The following is an 18,204-nucleotide window of genomic DNA, read 5'->3' as shown; positions in this document are numbered from 1 at the left end:
CCAAGGCCTGAGCTGAGATCAAGAGTCTGATGCTTAACCAACTGACCCAGCCAGGTGTCCTGGGAGTTTAAATTTTCATGTTGTTAAATTTTACCTATCATATCTTTTGTGGGTTTTGGTTTTCACATGTTAGAAAGATTTGTTATTTGTGAGTTAACAGGCCAGTCAAGAGTTTTGATTTACAGGAGTCAATTCTAGTATATGTGGAGCGTTATATTGCATTTTGGGAGCGTATAAATACTTGTGTGAAGCAAGTTGTTTTTAAATTCCTGTAATTACAGTTTAATACTAAATCAAATAATTTTTTTTATTATAGCACAAGAATGCAAAGAACTACGTTCAATTAAAAGTGAGTATCTGATTAATTGTGTTCAAATAGGTATTTTTCTAATCACAGAAGTAATGCAGATTTATTATAACTGAGGGGGGAAGGATTCCATAATAGCACAAAAGGGAACAAAAGCTTCTCATAGTTGCATTTTCCCAAATAGTTTATATTTTACTATTATTCTAGTCTTCTGCACTTATACTTTTTTTTGTTTTAACAAAACTGGATTCATACTCTTCTGAAACAGCCCCCCTTTTTTTTTTTCACTCAATATCAGATTGTGAATTCAAGAGGAGGGCTGAGTGACTGTTGTATACTCTGTTCCACAGCCTGGGATTGATTAATCTATCAGTATTTGTTTCCCAGGGAGAATCTTTTAAGATAATAAGGTGCACACCCAAACAATCTTCCTTGAAATAGCTCTTCATCCTTTGATCTTTTATTATCTTGCCTTTTTTCTGCAGCTCCTCTTACAGGTAATTGTGGTGCTGTGCTATCGTGGGGAGACCCACTCCCTTTTCCCCATTATCAGCAGGGCTTCGTTGAAGACCCTGTTAGCAACTCGTCCGGCTGCTGTTTCAATGGAATGCCAAGACAGCATTTACTCTGTGCCCTTCAAAGCTTTGTATAAATCCCAACACTATCTTATTTTCCCAGGGATACCATTTCATCAGATTTCAGAGGGAATCGCCATTTCGGACTGATCTCCAGCTTCTCAGAGGTGCCTCCTGATGTGCTGATTCTGAATTTCTGTCACACCACGGCCGCCCGCCGGGTTTCTGACCAATCTAATAACATTTGTTGAACCAGAATAGCCAGATCAGCTGAACTGCGCCTGGTGGTGGCTGGAACCACAGATAACGCAGCTAGAGGGCGCTCACGCCCTCACATTTCTGAAGAATTAGATGTGAAAGATGTTTTCTTTCTTTTTTTAATGTTTATTTATTTTGAGAGAGAATGAGAGAGAGAGAGTGGGGGAGGGGCAGAGAGAGAAAGAGACAGAAATCCCAAGCAGGCCCGGCACTGTCAGCACAGAGCCCAACATGGGGCTCTGTCCCCCAAACCTTGAGATCATGACCTGAGCCAAAATCAAGAGCTGGCTGCTTAACCAACTGAACCCTCCAGGCGCCCCAAGATGTTTTCTCTTAGTACCCAAACTTAAGAAGCTTACAGTCTTGGGGGACGGGAGAGCAATAAGCTAGAGCACATGAAATAACTGAAAAAATATTGTCATCTAGGGGCGCCTGGGTGGCGCAGTCGGTTGAGCATCCGACTTCAGCCAGGTCACGATCTCACGGTCCGTGAGTTCGAGCCCCGCATCGGGCTCTGGGCTGATGGCTCAGAGCCTGGAGCCTGCTTCCAATTCTGTGTCTCCCTCTCTCTCTGACCCTCCCCTGTTCATGCTCTGTCTGTCTCTGTCTCAAAAATAAATAAACGTTAAAAAAAATTTTTTTTAAATATATTGTCATCTATTTGTTTTCCAGATAAAATTGATATATAATGAATACAGCATGTCAGATGCTGTTCTAAGCCCTAAACTCTTCCCCCAGCAACCCAAAGAGACAGGTACAGTATGATCAAACCCTCCCTTTACAGGTGAGGCACTAAGAGATTTGTAATTTTCCCAAAGTCACAGGGACAGAGGTAGAAGTCAGACCCAGGCAGCTTGCTCCAAAGCCCATACTTAAACACCATGAACTGGCTCAAGAGAAAGGTATTTGAAAATGGATGTCAAATTAATTGTGGTTAGCTCTGGGGAGCAAGGAGTGTTGGGGACCACATTATATACTTTTGATACAAAGTTCTGTATTGTCAAAAATTATTTTTTCTCATGCATAAACTATTATGGTTACTTTTAAAATTCAATAATTTTTATAGGTATAATATAAGAGTATAACGAATTGTTCAACTGTGGGCAAGGGCAGATTCAGGTATTTCTTTTTTTTTTTTTAATGTTTATTTTTGAGAAAGAGAGAGAGAGAGAGCAGGGGAGGGGCAGAGAGAGAGGGAGACACAGAATCCGAAGCAGGCTCCAGGCTCTGAGCTGTCAGCACGGAGCCCAAGGCGGGACTCGAACTCACCAACCGTGAGATCATGACCTGAGCTGAAGTTAGATGCTTAACTGACTGAACCACCCAGGCGCCCCAGATTCAGGTATTTCAATTAAAAAAAAGAAATCACAACAAATTACAAATTTTTAGAAGGTGACAAATACCACAAACATAACAAAACCATGAAAAATTATATACTAACCCTCTATTATACTTTTTCCTGTTGTTTTTTTTTTTGGTTGCAGACTCTTTGTATAATCATCTCTTCATATGACAACAATTCTGTAAGTATCATTTTCATGGAGAGAAGAGAAAGTAATTTAAATGCATCTTAAAATGTCATTATATTGAATTGAGCCCCATAATTGTTTAATCGAGTCATCCTTAAACTACATACAATAACTCATGGATGAATATGTGTAGGAGTTTTATCACAGGAGCACTAGGTTGCTTTTCTGTGATTTTAGTGCTTGTGTGTGTGTGTGTGTGTGTGTGTGTGTGTGTGTGTGCGTGTGTGTGTGTGCTTTTGAGTGTCATTTCTTTCCATAATTGCCAGGCTTCGTCAGGCCAAGTTGTCTCAGATGCTAAGACTAATCCAATATCTTGGGAGGCATAAAAACACAATTTGGCATGCATAAAAATGCTGCTTCACAGTTCATAGTATTGCTACAGTTTTGTGCCCTACTGACACGAGAACTCTGGTCAATTCTATTTTGCATTGATTCTCATTTTAAAAGCATGGTAGTATGGTGCATTATAATTGCATATGGAGGGGTGCCTGGGTGGCTCGGTCGGTTGAGCAACCGACTTCGGCTCAGGTCATGATCTCACGGTTCGTGAGTTCGAGCCCCGCGTCAGGCTCTGTGCTGACAGCCCAGAGCCTAGAGCTTGCTTCGGATTCTGTGTCTCCCTCTCTCTGTTCCGCCCCCACTCATGCTCTGTCTCTCTCTGTTTCAGAAATAAATAAACATTAAAAAAATTTTTTTTAATTGGATATGGATTATTATTTTCCTGAAGGTAGTTTCTGTCTTGACTAGACATCAACGAGACCCAAATATTCCACTTATAATTTTGTGCATCTGGTGATGAAAAGAACATTCCTCACGCTAGCTTCTGTTTCTGCACATTTTGACTCTTTTTTCTTCTCACTACCCACACACTTCCAGTGTCAAGCATAGCGAGACACATTTATATTGCAATAAGACCCAGATGAGTATGCTCTGAGGACCTCAGGGATACTCCTAGAAGTCATTCTTACCCTAGAATAGCCAACAGAGAAGTAAGTGTGAACCATATGAATAGATCCACTGAGCCCAAACAAATCAATGTCCAACTCAACGTCTCCTTAGCTAGAGTCCCCCAAATGCTCAGGGTCTCTCCACCGACACACAACTCAAGGAAAAACTGATGAAGGGGGAAGCCAAGTGGGAAGAGACCACATCCTTAGCCTGTTGCAGTTAAAATATCTCACTTTTGCAATTTCAACCAAAGCACGTGACCATGTGAACCCATGATTGGAAGTTGCCCTTACAACTAACAAGTCCTGAAGCCTAAGCTTCCCTTGCTTGACGGGAAGTCTGCCCTGACTGTGGTGAGGGCGATGACTGCAACAAGGGTGGAGATCGTGGATGAATCCGTGTGGACTGGGGTTGTCAAAACTTCGTGTAGGAGGCAGGCACTGAGCTAGGCCTTGAGCCATCGGTAGGATTCAACAGACGCAGGAATAGGAAGCAGATAAGCCACAAGTTTCTGCAGTCTGCCAAAAGCCGCCACGCATATATGTGGATGTAAAATGTATTCCCCTGCCAATGAAAACATTTATTCATCACTGGCTTAGAGCTACATAGTAGGAGCCAATGGCAATACATTTGCACATCACTAAAGAATGAGAATTGAACGCTCTTTTCAGCCCCCTCTCCCCCTTCCAACCAGCAAATAATGACTCCCAAGCCAGGATCAACCAAAGCTTCAGGCATTTGGCGCACATGTGTCCACCATCCACCTCTCTCCAACACAAGGATCCAAGAACGCAGGGTTTGCGCTCCAGGCAAGGGGGAGGGGAGCAAAGGGGAACTGGCTAGAAACCAAGTTTTCTGGGTAGACACAGAAAGCAGAACCCGGCGAATGCCTGATCAACCAGTGTGAGGAACGAAGGTCCATTCCCAACTCTAACTCCTCTTTCTTTTCAGGATCTTTTGTGCCATAACACCCCCAGAGAAAAGGAAACTGTTTCCTGCCAGAGGCAGCAGCCAGCCAGCCATCTGGAAGCCGGAGAGTTGATCTGAGCCATGGTCTTTCGCCTGTGTCTTTAATACGCCGTGTTTAATCTTATTTTGTTCCTCTATTTTTTAAAATTTTTTTAATGTTTATTTTTTTTTGAGAGAGAGAGAAAGAGCACAAGTGGGGCAGGGAGAGAAAGAGACAGAGAGAGAGAGAGAGAGAGAGACGGGGACAGAGGCGAGCCCGATGTGGGTCTTGAACTCTTGAACCGCCAGATCATGACCTGAGCTAAAGTCGGACGCTCAACCGACTGAGCCACCCGGGTGCCCCTCAGTGTTGTTCCCCTTGATCCAGGTTCTACTCTGCAATACAGATGAAATGCTCCCAGGAAGACGTTGAGTGTAAAGACGGTTTTTTAAGTTTGTTTGTTTGTTTGTTTGTTTGTTTGTTTGTTTGTTTATCTTGGGAGAGAGAGCACAAATAGGAAAGTGGCAGAGAGAGAGAGAATCCCGAGCAGGCTTCCGACTGTCACTGCAGAGCCCGATGTGGGGCTTGAACCCACGAACCCGGAGATCATGACCTGAGCTTTGAAACCAGGAGTCTGACACTTAACCCACTGAGCCACCCAGGTACCCTGAGGTTAAAGAGTCTTCAGACTTTAAGGAGCTCTGGGCTCCCACAACGTTCACCTCAACCGTCAGCACTCAGATCTGCCCAGAAAAGCATCTCATCCACAGACATTTCTTCAGCCTCCACCGCGAGCCAGCTACTCTCTTCAAAACTACAGGGTTCCCGAATTCCCAGTCTCCTTTCAGATCATAAGCCTGACTACCCTCTTTTGGTTTCCCGTAAGTGGAGGTCTAGTAAATTGCAATTTGTCCTTCACCCAAATAGCACATGGCCGCTAGAAGTCAGCTGGGTTTGCTCCCAGGTCAGCCTCCGCGCTGCCTCGGAGCTGCGGCCCTGGCGCCGTTTGGCTAGTAATAAAGCAGCCTCCCTGCAGACCAACTAGTTCAGCCCGGAGCCTGGGCGGGATTCTGAATATTGGCACGTGGAAAGAGAGGAGGTTAGGGAACAATTAACAAAGGCTAGGTTAAATTCATTTCAGGATATAGTTGGGTTTGGGTTTTTTTTTTTAATTTTTTTAACATTTATTTATTTTTGAGAGAGACAGACCCAAGATGGGGGAGGGGCAGAGAGAGAGGGAGACACAGAATCAGAAGCAGGCTCCAGGCTCTGAGCTGTCAGGCCAGAGCCGGACATAGGGCACGAACTCACATGAAATCATGACCTGAGCCGAAGTCGGATGCTTAATCAACTGAGCCACCCAGGCGCCCCAAGGGTTTTTGGTTTTTTTTTTTAATGTACATTTGTTTTTTGGAGAAAGAGAGAGACAGAGACAGAGCATGAGCAGGGGAGGGGCAGAGAGGGAGGGAGACACAGAATCCAAAGCAGGCTCCAGGCTCTGAGCTGTCAGCACAGAGCCCGATGTGGGGCTCGAACCCACAAACTGTGCGATCATGACCTGAGCCCAAATCAGACGCTTAACCGACGAGCCACACAGACGCCCCTGGTTCAGTTTTTTTAATGCTTATTTTTTAGGGGCACTTGGGTGGCTCAGTCAGTTAAGCGTCTGACTTCAGCTTCTGTCATGATCTCACGGGTTTGTGGGTTCAAGCCCGCATGGGGCTCCGCACTAACAGAGGAGACTGCTTGGAGTCTCTCTCTCTACCCCTCCCCCACTCATGCTTTTTCTCTCTCTCTCAAAAATAAATAAACTTTAAAAGTAAATGTTTATTTTGTATTTTTGAGAGAGACATCGAGGAGGAGGGGCGGGGGAGGCAGACAGGATTCGAAGTAAGCTCCACCCTGACAGCAGAGAGCCCCGGGTGGGGCTGAAACTCACAAACCGGAAGATCATGACCTGCGCAGAAGTCAGACGCTCACCCTACGGAGCCACCCAGGTGCCCCAGGATATGGTTTCAAGTACAAATCCAAAGCGCTTTTTCTCTCATTTGAATCCATTTATTGAGTGAGCCTTGCTTTCCCTTTGTGACGCTCACACATCATTCTATATTTCATTATCATGGACCTTTAGATCTATGCCCAAGTCTCTAGCCAGCTTTGTTGCACTGCATCTTTATCCTGCTGAAAGCACAGCGCTGGAACCTGGAGGGCTCGATCCATTTCTCCCAAACCCCACCTCCCTTCCCCCTCTTTTCTGGGGAGCTTGTATTCTCTGTAGGAATACAATATTTATGCCCCCGAGATAAGTGAAGGGCTCACAGTCAGTGCTCGATTGAAATAATAAGTTCAAACACAGTGCGAAAGTACCATCAACCAGCTTCTCTATAAATTACTCACTACTCTATAAAAACGGCTCCAATCATCCTAATTCCCATGAATCTCTACTGTTGCATAATCTTGCTCTTGTCTTTCAGACTGGCCCAATGTAAGTTGTGTAAAGTAAAACTCAGTGGGATGACTTCACCCAACTTATTTAGAGATAGAAAGCTAGTTATTTGAATCATTGTTTTGTTTCATTCTAGAGGGGGAAAAATAAGCTGGAAAAGGAATATTGTCAGATAAACAGTTTATAGAAATTTGAAGCCACAGAGGGGGAAACAACTGGAATTTAGGGACTATTTCTCCATTGGCACTTTGCTGCTTCAGTTTTTTTTTTTTAACTTTTATTTATTTTTGAGACAGACAGAGACAGAGCATGAATGGGGAAGGGGCAGAGAGAGAGAGAGAGACACAGATTCTGAAGCAGGCTCCAGGCTCTGAGCTGTCAGCACAGAGCCCGACTCGGGGCTCAAACTCACAGACCGTGAGATCGTGACCTGAGCCGAAGTCGGATGCTTAACCGACTGACCCACCCAGGCGCCCCGGCACTTTGCTGCTTTAGAAGCACAGGAATGTATTCTGTACCATCAGATCACTTATGAACTTATATTTGGTATTTCCAGAGATGTAAAAGGTTGATTTAAGAAGACAAAACTCAGGGACGCCCGGGTAGCTTACTCAGTCAAGCATCTGACTTTGGCTCAGGTCATGATCCTGTGGTTCATGACAGCGCAGAACCCACTTCAGATCCTCTCTCTCTCTCTCTCTCTCTCTCTCTCTCTCTCTCCCTCTCTCTCGATCTCTCTGCCCCTCTCCCACTCGCACTCCCTCTCAAAAATAAACAAACACTAAACAAAAGAAGAAGACAAGACTTGGCCTCATCCTTACACAAATCAGGAGGCAAGATGGGCAAATAATAATAATAATAATAATAATAATAATAATAATAATAATTACAAAGTTGTTTTCCAATCAAATCTTTCTGACTTTAAAAACTCTAAAGTTAAGGGGCGCCTGGGTGGCTCAGCTGGTTGAGCGTCCGACTTGGGCTCAGGTCATCATCTCGAGGCCCGTGAGTTCAGGCCCGGCGTCGGGCTCTGTGCTGACAGCTCAGATTCTATCTCCCTCGCTCTCTGCCCCTCCCCCGCTCGCTCTGTCTCTCCTCTCTCTCTGTCAAAAATAAATAAACATTAAAAAAATTTGTTTTTAAAAACAAAACTCTAAAGTTAAGATGTTTTCCAGTGACCCAAGGTTAATTCTGGGCTTCCAGAATTTTCAACAGGAATGCGTGGCGCTTCATCAGCCATGATATGAGACCAATCTCTCTCTAACCCAGTTCATTCATGTCACCCCAGTTAGGGTGGAGCCTGCCTGGACTTTGAGGAACCGCACGCGTGGGAGTCTCTGGATCCCTCAAAGTCCTAACTTTCTAAAGCTGGGTTTTGTGATTGGTACAAATAACACTTGCTCCTGACCAGTGTGTCTTAAGCATTGGGATGCATTAGAAAGAATCACCGACTGAGTCAGGCTGTCCCAGAGTGGGACCCAGGCAGGCAACTTCCTACAGGCTCCCCCGCAAGTCCCGGGAGTCCCCACTAGACTAGAGGCTTTACAAGGCACAGGAGATATTCTATTTGGTTCTGTGTCCAGGACCTTGTACAGTACCAAGCACATAGTAAGTACTTTATAAGTATTTACCAAACTGATCATAACTGGCTCTAAATTCCAGGTGGAGTTAAGTTTTCAGTTTTTTTGTTTGTTTGTTTTTTTACAGAAAACAGATGATTGGAACAGCCTTCAAATGCTGTCAAACAAACAACAAAAATACCCTACACTTGATTGTATTTTTTTTCAATTTTTTTTAACGTTTATTTATTTTTGACAGACAGAGAGAGACAGAGAACGAGCAGGGGAGGAACAGAGAGAGAGGGAGACACAGAATCTGAAGCAGGCTCCAGGCTCTGAGCTGTCAGTACAGAGCTCGAGGCGGGGCTCGAACCCCTGAACTGTGAGATCATGACCTGAGCCGAAGTCAGTTGCTTAACCAACTGAGCCAGCCAGGCGCCCCACCCTTCACTCGATTTTAAAGAAAACACAAAAATATATTTAAATTTTTCAATTCAGAGGTACCCGGGTAGTTTTGGCAGTTAAATGTCCAACTCTTGATTTCAGCTCAGGCCATGATCTCACAGTTCTGAGATCGAGCCCCATGTTGGGCTCCTTGCTCAGCATGGATGTGTGTCTGCCCCTCCCCCCCCAAATAAATAAATAAAATCCTTAAAAAATAAAAAAAAATAAAAAAAACAATTCAATTTCAACAATTATCACTGCTACGAACTCAGCTAGTGTCAGGAATCACGAAAAACAAGATTTTTCCGTGCTGGCTAAAGCAAATGACACATCACCCTGTTTCATGAAAGCCAGAAGCAGCAGGGAGAAAAGTTCAGACAGAAAATTGTCCGCCTTTATGATAGAGGCCACTTGAAAATAAAATCCACCTTGAGGTTGTGACCACATCTCAGTTCTCGCTTGTCTTGTTCTTTTTTTTTTTTTTAATTTTTTTTTTCAACGTTTATTTATTTTTGGGACAGAAAGAGACAGAGCATGAACGGGGGAGGGGCAGAGAGAGAGGGAGACACAGAATCGGAAACAGGCTCCAGGCTCTGAGCCATCAGCCCAGAGCCCGACGCGGGGCTCGAACTCACGGACCGTGAGATCGTGACCTGGCTGAAGTCGGACGCTTAACTGACTGCGCCACCCAGGCGCCCCTGTCTTGTTCTTTCCTTTTTCTCCCCAGCTTTTTCTCTTCTTTGACTTGCTATTGTCTCTGCCTGTCTGTCTCTCATCGTCTCGGGAGCCCTTAATGAACGAGTTGTTCTCAGAGAGGGCGGTCGAAAGGCTCAGGCCGGCGCCGTTGAGAGAGCAGAGAGAATGGATCCAGGGAGACTTCCAGAAGGATCCACAGCTTGAGTATGGATGGGCTTTGGCTTCGCAGAGAGTGGCTGGGGGTACATCCCAGGATAGCAATTTATAAACACTTACATGACCTTAGGAAGCTTGCTGTTCCAATAGGAGTCTGTACTAGATTCAGTCCAATCCAATGAAGGTTCATGGACATAGCAGTGAAGGTTAAGGACACAGGGTCTGCAGGTACATTATCTTATTTCCAAACCCAGCTCCAAAACACACTCCCTGTGTGACTTTGGGCAACTTACTTTTCTCTGCCTTGGCTTCCTCATCTGGTGAAGGCAGATGACAATAGAGATGATGTAAAAATTAAACAAGGGTATGATGAGAGGATATAGCTCAGTGGTAGAGCATTTGACTGCAAGGGTATGATGACCTACACATATTAGTCATTACTTTTTGGCCATCATTGCTTTTATTTTTTTTTATTTATTTTATTAAAAAAATTTTTAATGTTTATTTATTTTTGAGAGACAGAGAGAGACAGACCGTGAGTGAGGGAGGGGCAGAGAGCGAGGGAGACACAGAATCTGAAGCAGGCTCCAGGCTCCGAGCTGTCAGCACGGAGCTCAACCTGGGGCTCAAACTCACGGACCGTGAGATCATGACCTGAGCTGAAGTCGGACACTTAACCGACTGAGCCACCCAGGTGCCCCTGCTTTTCTTCTAAAAGTAAATGAAAACAAGAGCTTATCATTTAGCTGGGGGCAGTGGGCAGGATAATATGAACAACTCATACTGATTTTCCCTTCCCTGATTATTTCTCTTTTTGTTTTTAAGGAGGACATGGCTTATATATATGCATGCAATGGAAGAAACACTTAACCAATGCATTTTGGCAAGCGCTTAGCTAATTGTGTCAGTTAATCCTTACAAACCCTATGAGACAGACATCATTAGCCCTAGTGTACAGATGAGGAAACTAAGCCTGAGAGGCATCGTTAAGTTGCCCAAGGTCTCACAGCTAGTAAGTGGCAGGGCAGGGGTTGGAGCTCTGGTCTCCTCCCAACCCATAAGCCCTTGCGTGACACCATGAAGCAGCCAGAGAGCTTGAGAAACAGCATCAGCCCAGAGTTTTCACCATGGGTGAACTCTGTGGACCTGCAGAAGAAACCACTTTCCTGCTAGCGCCCCTCGGAACCCCACCCAGCTGACTCACCAAGAAACTGAAAAGGCAGTGTCACTAGGGAAGTCACAAAAACATGGGAAATCTTGACTGGCAGAAGCCACCTTGCCTTTCAAGCCTCCGGGCAAAGTGATCAAGCTCCAGGGAGATTAGGTAATCTTGGGCAAGTGTAGGATACCTGGTTGCCAGGATTCACAGGAACTTGTTGGATTCTGGTGTTTACTGTGCATTTACCGGTCTCCCGAAGACACCCCCTTGGAAGTCCTAGTTTTTAGCCAGAGGCAAGAATAAATTTGGGGCCAAGCCATCCATTTACCAAATAAGACAGCCGAGATTTGCCGACCAAGCGGACAACATGCCAATATTTCCTCTCCACTAGGTCTTCGACAATGGGCAAGCGCTTTAAGGTCTCCTCCACACCGGCTATGAAGGTCCCATTTCTCAGAAGCATTCCAGAAAGCTCTGGGGAAGAGCAAGTGTTCTGTGACCTTCTTTGGGTCACTTATGGCCAGAGTTGGAGACCATCCAAGATCTTAGAACCGATCTCCTCCTCTTCTTCTTTGGATGCCATCGACCAAAGAGCGTTTAAGGATGTGTAAATAATTCCCAGGAGAAATTGGCCAGGATTACCTAGTCATGACTAATGAAGCCGTCATCCACTGATCCTTCCCGCTGTTCAATAATGCTTTCCAAGGAGTGCTTTATGAAGATGGATGGTATTGTAACACTGCACCCAAGAAACTGGCACGATGTCAAAGAAAACAGAGGCCAGCTTATTTTGCATGCCACTCTATTTTTCATTATACCTCACAATAACTTGTTATTAAATGAAAATGAATTCGCCATTAGGGACTAGCTACTATTTAATAACTGTTCAGAGATGTCTCATGATTCAAATTTTTTTTTTTTTCCTGTTTGGTAACTAGTGCAGCAGCCATGTGAGCAAATGTCATTCTGGATTAGGTGCGGTTGGATTTTCGAGAACAATCTTAAATGTTTCCCGGAACTGGGTCGTTAAAACCTGTGGTTCAAAACTTCATTTGCAAGATTCTGACTTCGAATTGGCTATTTGAAAAACAGAAAGAGTGAGGTAGACTGTCTCCATAAGTACTCCCGGAAAATGACATGAAGTGGGGATAGGACAGAGTTTATGTGCACACACACATGCTGGCTCTCCCAGGAGGGGCGAGGAGCCTTTCTGGAAAGCAGTGTCCCCGGCTGCGCTCTCCAAATGGAATGCATGGGTCAGGATAGTCAATGTTATTTTGCAATAACAAATAAACCAAGAGTCCAGTGTTTTAAATGGCAAAGGTCTGCTTCTCGCCTGTACCCTATGTATATGTGTAAGTATCATGGGTACCATATCTGCCATGAATTCTCTTAGAAGGTAGAGGCTGATGCCCCTACTATCTGGAAGGGTGGGAGAGGAAAAAAAAAAAAGGAGCTCTGGAGGATCTCAAAACAGCAATTAAAAGCTTGACCTTGAACTGGTCACATGGCCCCAACCAACCCCAGGGGTGGGTGGGAGCCAAGAAGTACAATCTTGCTATGTGCCCAAAAAGCAGAAACCTTACATCTGGTGGTCAGCCCTAACAAGTACTCATGAAAGATCAAAATGAGGGTTTTATTCAATCAGTTCAAGGCCTGAATAGAACAGAAAGGCTGACTCTCACACAAGTAAGAGAGAATTCCTCCCGCCTGATGGTCTTTGAACTAGGACATTGGCTTTTTTTCTATCTTCAGACTCCAACCCAAAGGCTGGCTCTTCCTGAGGCTTGAGCCACTCCTACTCAAGATGAAAAGGTGCATATTCTTTGACCCAGCAACTCCACTTCTAAGGAGTGCCACGCACCGTGCCTGTGGATTGAATGAGATGGCTCGATTAGAAATGTGCTATTTAGAGGGGCGCCTGGGTGGCTCGGTCGGTTAAGCGTCCGACTTCGGCTCAGGTCATGATCTCGCGGTCCGTGGGTTGGAGCCCCGCGTCGGGCTCTGTGCTGACAGCTCAGAGCCTGGAGCCTGCTTCAGATTCTGTGTCTCCCTCTCTCTCTGACCCTCCCTCGTTCATGCTCTATCTCTCTCTGTCTCAAAAATAAATAAACATTAAAAAAATTTTTTTTTAATTAAAAAAAAATTTTTTTAATAAAAATTTTAAAAAAACCTCTCTGGAAAACAAATTTGATGCATGATGGTGTGAACATCGCTAAGAACCTCTGTTGACTCCCTCACAATTTGTATTTGAGATATCTCCTCCACTTGGATCTGTTTCTTTTCAGTGCCATTGATTTATTTGTGGGCAAAAACTATACTCTTTTAGTTATTGAGAATTCAAATTATCTTGCAGATAATTTTGCAGATGTCTGACGCAGACTCCATATCTTCCTCATTCTTTTTTTTTTTTTTTTTTGGAAAAAATAAAAACAGAAAATTGCAGAGAATAATATAACACCGCCTACCACATATTGTAAACAAAGATTCGTATTTTAGCATAGTTACTTCAGACATTTGTCTTAGGAAAAGGTATAAAATGTAGCAGATTGATTCAAAGTCCCTGGCCCACTCCCCTGCCTCCCATGCACCAAATGAACATGAACTTGACATGGAACCTTCCGGTTCACATTTTAAAACTTTAACTTAATTTGTATCTACCCATAAGGAAAATGCCATATTGTCTTGTGGGTTTTCACTTATTTATTCTTCCAGGTGAATTCTAGAATGATCTTGTCTAAATCTCTGTAGACTCCTTTTTTTGGGTTTTTATTGGAGACGCATTAAGGGGATTTATTACTTTGGAGAGAATTGACGTCTTCACGTTATTAGTTTTTCCCTCTAGGGACAAAGTATGTTTTTCATTCATTCAAGCTTCTATCAAGTCCTTTCATAAAGTGTCTATTTTCCTTCTTGTCCATATAGCAAATTTCTTATTATTTCCAGGTAACTTGTGATTTGTGTTGACGTTGCAAATAGGATTTATTTTTGTATTATAATTGCTAATTCATTCTTACTAATATAAAAGGAAGAAGTTAATTTTTTAAATATTTACTCGGGGATAAAGAAATTGTGGTTTATATACACAATGGAATATTACGTGGCAATGAGAAAAAATGAAATATGGCCTTTTGTAGCAACGTGGATGGAACTGGAGAGTGTGATGCTAAGTGAAATAAGCCATACAGAGAAAGACAGATACCATGTGGTTTCACTCTTATGTGGATCCTGAGAAACTTAACAGAAGCCCATGGAGGAGGGGAAGGAAAAAAAAAAAGAGGTTAGAGTGGGAGAGAGCCAAAGCATAAGAGAGTCTTAAAAGCTGAGAACAAACTGAGGGTTGATGGGGGGTGGGAGGGAGGGGAGGGTGGGTGATGGGTATTGAGGAGGGCACCTGTTGGGATGAGCACTGGGTGTTGCATGGAAACCAATTTGTCAATAAATTTCATATATTAAAAAAAAAAGGAAAAAAAAGAAAAAATAAATAAAATATAAAACAGTGAAACATTGTAAAAAAATAAATAAATAAATAAATATTTACTCGGTAACTGGCTATTTCACTATTTTTATCATATTTAATACTGTAGTTTTTCAACTGATTCTTTTGTGTCTTCTTGGCACATATTCACACAGTATATGTAATACTAGAAATTTGCAAATAATGATCATTTGGTCTGTTTCTTCTGATGGTCACGCTCCATTTTTTTTTTCCTTACTCTGTGAGTTAGCTAGGACTTCCAGAACAATGTTAAATTATTTTAGTGATGTCCATTATATTATATTCAGTAAGGTATCTTCACCTTATCCCTGTTCTGTTTTTTTTTTTTTAATGTTTTTATTTATTTTTGAAGGGGAGAGAGAGAGAGAGAGAGAGAGACAGAGCATGAGCAGCAGGGGAACAGAGAGAGAGGGACACACAGAATCAGAAGCAGGCTCCAAGCTCCGAGCTGTCAGCACAGAGCCCGACGCGGGGCTCGAGCTCACGAACCGCGAGATAATGACCTGAGCTGAAGTCAGATGCTCAACCAACTGAGCCACCCAGGCGCCCCTCACCTTATCCCTGTTCTTAAGTGGAGTGCCTTTAGTATTGCACTTTTTACAGTGTCAACAGCTGTTCGAGACAGCCTTTATCATGTTTTTTTTTCTTTTATAATAATGAGAGGTTTTCCACACCACCCCCCAATCTGTATATATTTATAAAGCAGAGTTGATTAAAAAGACACTGGAACTCACTATGTTTTTTGGTAATATTTTGCAAAATTGAAGACTCAACCTTTATCAGCTCTCTTTTCGGTTATTTGTGTGGGGAAAAAACATTAGACAGTTCCAGGTCGGGCTTTGAATCCAGTTGATGGTTTCATTTGGGGCAGGTCCTTTTATTTCCCCGGCCCTCAGTTTCCCGCCCCCTGTAAAATGGAAAAGGATAAAATTCTAAAATTTACTTCCAGTTGTTAATAATTGAAGCCCTGCTTTAACGAAACCTCTATTTTTTTTAGTCAAACAATTTTACGGAGTCAACCACATGCCGTAATTTGACAAGGCTGAAGAAGGTTGAAAGTTTAGTGAACTCAAAATAGTTCATGATAAGTAGACTGTAAACCTGCATGAAGTTCATGGACTACTTATTGAGGATTTACCATGTCCTGGGAATACGTGTTTTACTTACACTAGTAAGCCTAGTGTATTGGCTTACTACTATAGTATTGGCTTACTAAAAGCCTAGTAATTGCTTATAACAGCTCTACAAAGTAGGGAAAACCACGATTCCCATTTTCTAGATAAGGAAATGGAGATGTGGTGGGTTGGGAGCTCCAGAGGTTAGCTCACTCAGCGCCTGGTCCAGTTTCCTTGTGGTATAGCCTCCTTCCTAGAAGCCCAAGTCCACACTTCCCGGTCTCCCTCACATTTAAGATTCTGGATTCGACTTAGCTTTCATCCATCAGCTGTAATGGCCAGTGACTGGATTTTGAAATGGAGAGAGGCAGAAGGCAAGGCTGTGTTTTGCAGATCCTTGTGGTTCAGATGCCTACAGTTGGGTGCCTGGCTTCCCAATCCCCAGATCGCAGTGGAAGCAGGGGATCCTGGCCCCCCTGGCTGGGACAGCAACTTCTTGAATCTCCAGATCGAGGCAGAGAAGTTATTTCCTTCCACAGGCCACTTCTACAGTGCTCTTCTTGGAGCCGTTCCCGGAAGCCAGTCTCTGGCCTCCCCTTTTGCCCTTCCAGCAAAATGCGATAAGCACCCAATTCCCTTATGAAATCCTTTTCTTCTTAAACCAGCTAAAGTGATTTCCATTATCTACACTTGAACTTGGATCATTATTTTTTTTAATTTTTATTTTATTTTTAATGTTTATTTATTTTTGAAGGAAAGAGACAGAGCATGAGCGGGGGAAGGGCAGAGAGCGAGGGAGACACAGGATCCGAAGCAGGCTCCAGGCTCTGAGCTGTCAGCAGAGAGCCCAATGCGGGACTCGAACCCATGGACCGCAAGATCACGACCTGAGCCGAAGTCAGACACTTAACTGAGTGAGCCACCCAGGCGCCCCAGAACTTGGATCATTATAAGCCACGTAATTAATCTTCCTTCTCTCATGTGCCCCCTTCAGCTGAATAAGAGAAGCCACATAGGACAATGAATTTGGATCAGTGGCCTGGGTTCTAGTCCCATCCCTGTTATTTAATAGCTGCATACCCTGGGCGAGTTCCTTTACCCTCCCACGTCTCAAGTTTTGTGGTTGTGGTTGTGGTGGTGGTTGTTGAATATTTGACATGAGGGAATACAGGGTCCCTTTTGGCGCTAACATTCCATGAGTATCATCAGCCCAGAAGAATACGAAACACCCAGGATGCAGATGGCCCGCTCAGCAGTTCACAGGAAGCCAACTACACACCTGAAACTAGCAAGGCTATTTCTAGTTCCCAAGTCTTGGCTCTTCCCTGGTCTGACCCATTTGGCAGAATGCTCTGTGGGGGGCCTGGGATCCAGACCCTCCCCGGAGAGGGACCTGAACCACTGGAGCACCACACTGATGGCCGGGAGGGTGTGACACCAGCAGGATCTAACTTCATTAGGAAGCTTCCGGGGAGACGAGCTGGGGGGCGCAAAGCCCGTGACTAGTAGGGACCAAGCCAAGCAAAAGGTCAGGAAACTGGAAAATCAGGACAGGACGAGGGAGAAGTCTGAGGGCAGAGGCCAGTCACAAGTCAGGGAGGGGAGCCAAGAAGTCTAGCCTGAGGCCGAGGAGGTGATGGTTCAGAAAGCTGTGGTCCAAGCGAGGGTGAGGAAGGCAGACAGGCCTCGGCAGTGAGGACAGAGAATTCAGAGTCCACGTTGTGAGGTAAGATGAGGTCCTCATCCACGCTCGCCTTGCTTGCTCACGTTCGGCCAACTCGGCACCCCGCACAGTGTGCAAGCTCCGAAATGGTCGTGGCATCCGTTTGCCTTGAATGAGTGAAAACCTCGGGGGTCACAACAGAGCATACCTCGTCTCGGAACAGATGTTTCCAGCCCCAGTGACAGGCAGCGTTTTGGTAAGTGAGCCAATGAACTGCATCTGGGGAGAATGGTTGTCGCTGAAGGAGAACAAGACGAGGTGCAGTTGAATTCTGGCAGATTGTCGAGCGGGGTGGAGGGGTGCGGGTGGGAGGAGAGCTGGGTGGGGTGTGCTCCAGCCATGCAAGGGTAGGCTTCTAGGGTCTCCTCGTGTGGCAGGGAGAGCGAAGCCCCGCTCTCACATGGGTGTGTGCCTTCAGCGTTTGCTATCCTCCTGCTTATGGTTCTTTTCCACCCCCCTCTGCCCATATCAACTCCCTAAGCATGACCCTTTCTTTTTTTTTTTTAATTTTTTTTTTTAACATTTATTCGTTTTTGAAAGGCAGAGAGAGACAGAGCGCGAATGGGGGAGGGGCAGAGAGAGAGGGAGACACAGCAACAGAAGCAGGCTCCAGGCTCTGAGCTGGCAGCACAGAGCCCAAGGCAGGACTCAAACCCACGGACCATGAGATCATGACCTGAGCTGAAGTCGGCCGCTTAACCGACTGAGCCACCCAGGCGCCCCAAGCATGACCCTTTCTAATCTGCTCTCAGGTCCCTCCCAACAAGGAAGCTGACAAATTCATAAGATCCAAATGACTGAAATAACACAAGTCATCTCCCTTCCCAGAAGCTGTCGCCTT

This window comes from Felis catus, chromosome B1 (genome assembly GCF_018350175.1).
Source record: "Felis catus isolate Fca126 chromosome B1, F.catus_Fca126_mat1.0, whole genome shotgun sequence".
NCBI classification, from domain to species: domain Eukaryota; kingdom Metazoa; phylum Chordata; class Mammalia; order Carnivora; family Felidae; genus Felis; species Felis catus.
This window is presented reverse-complemented; position numbering follows the sequence as displayed.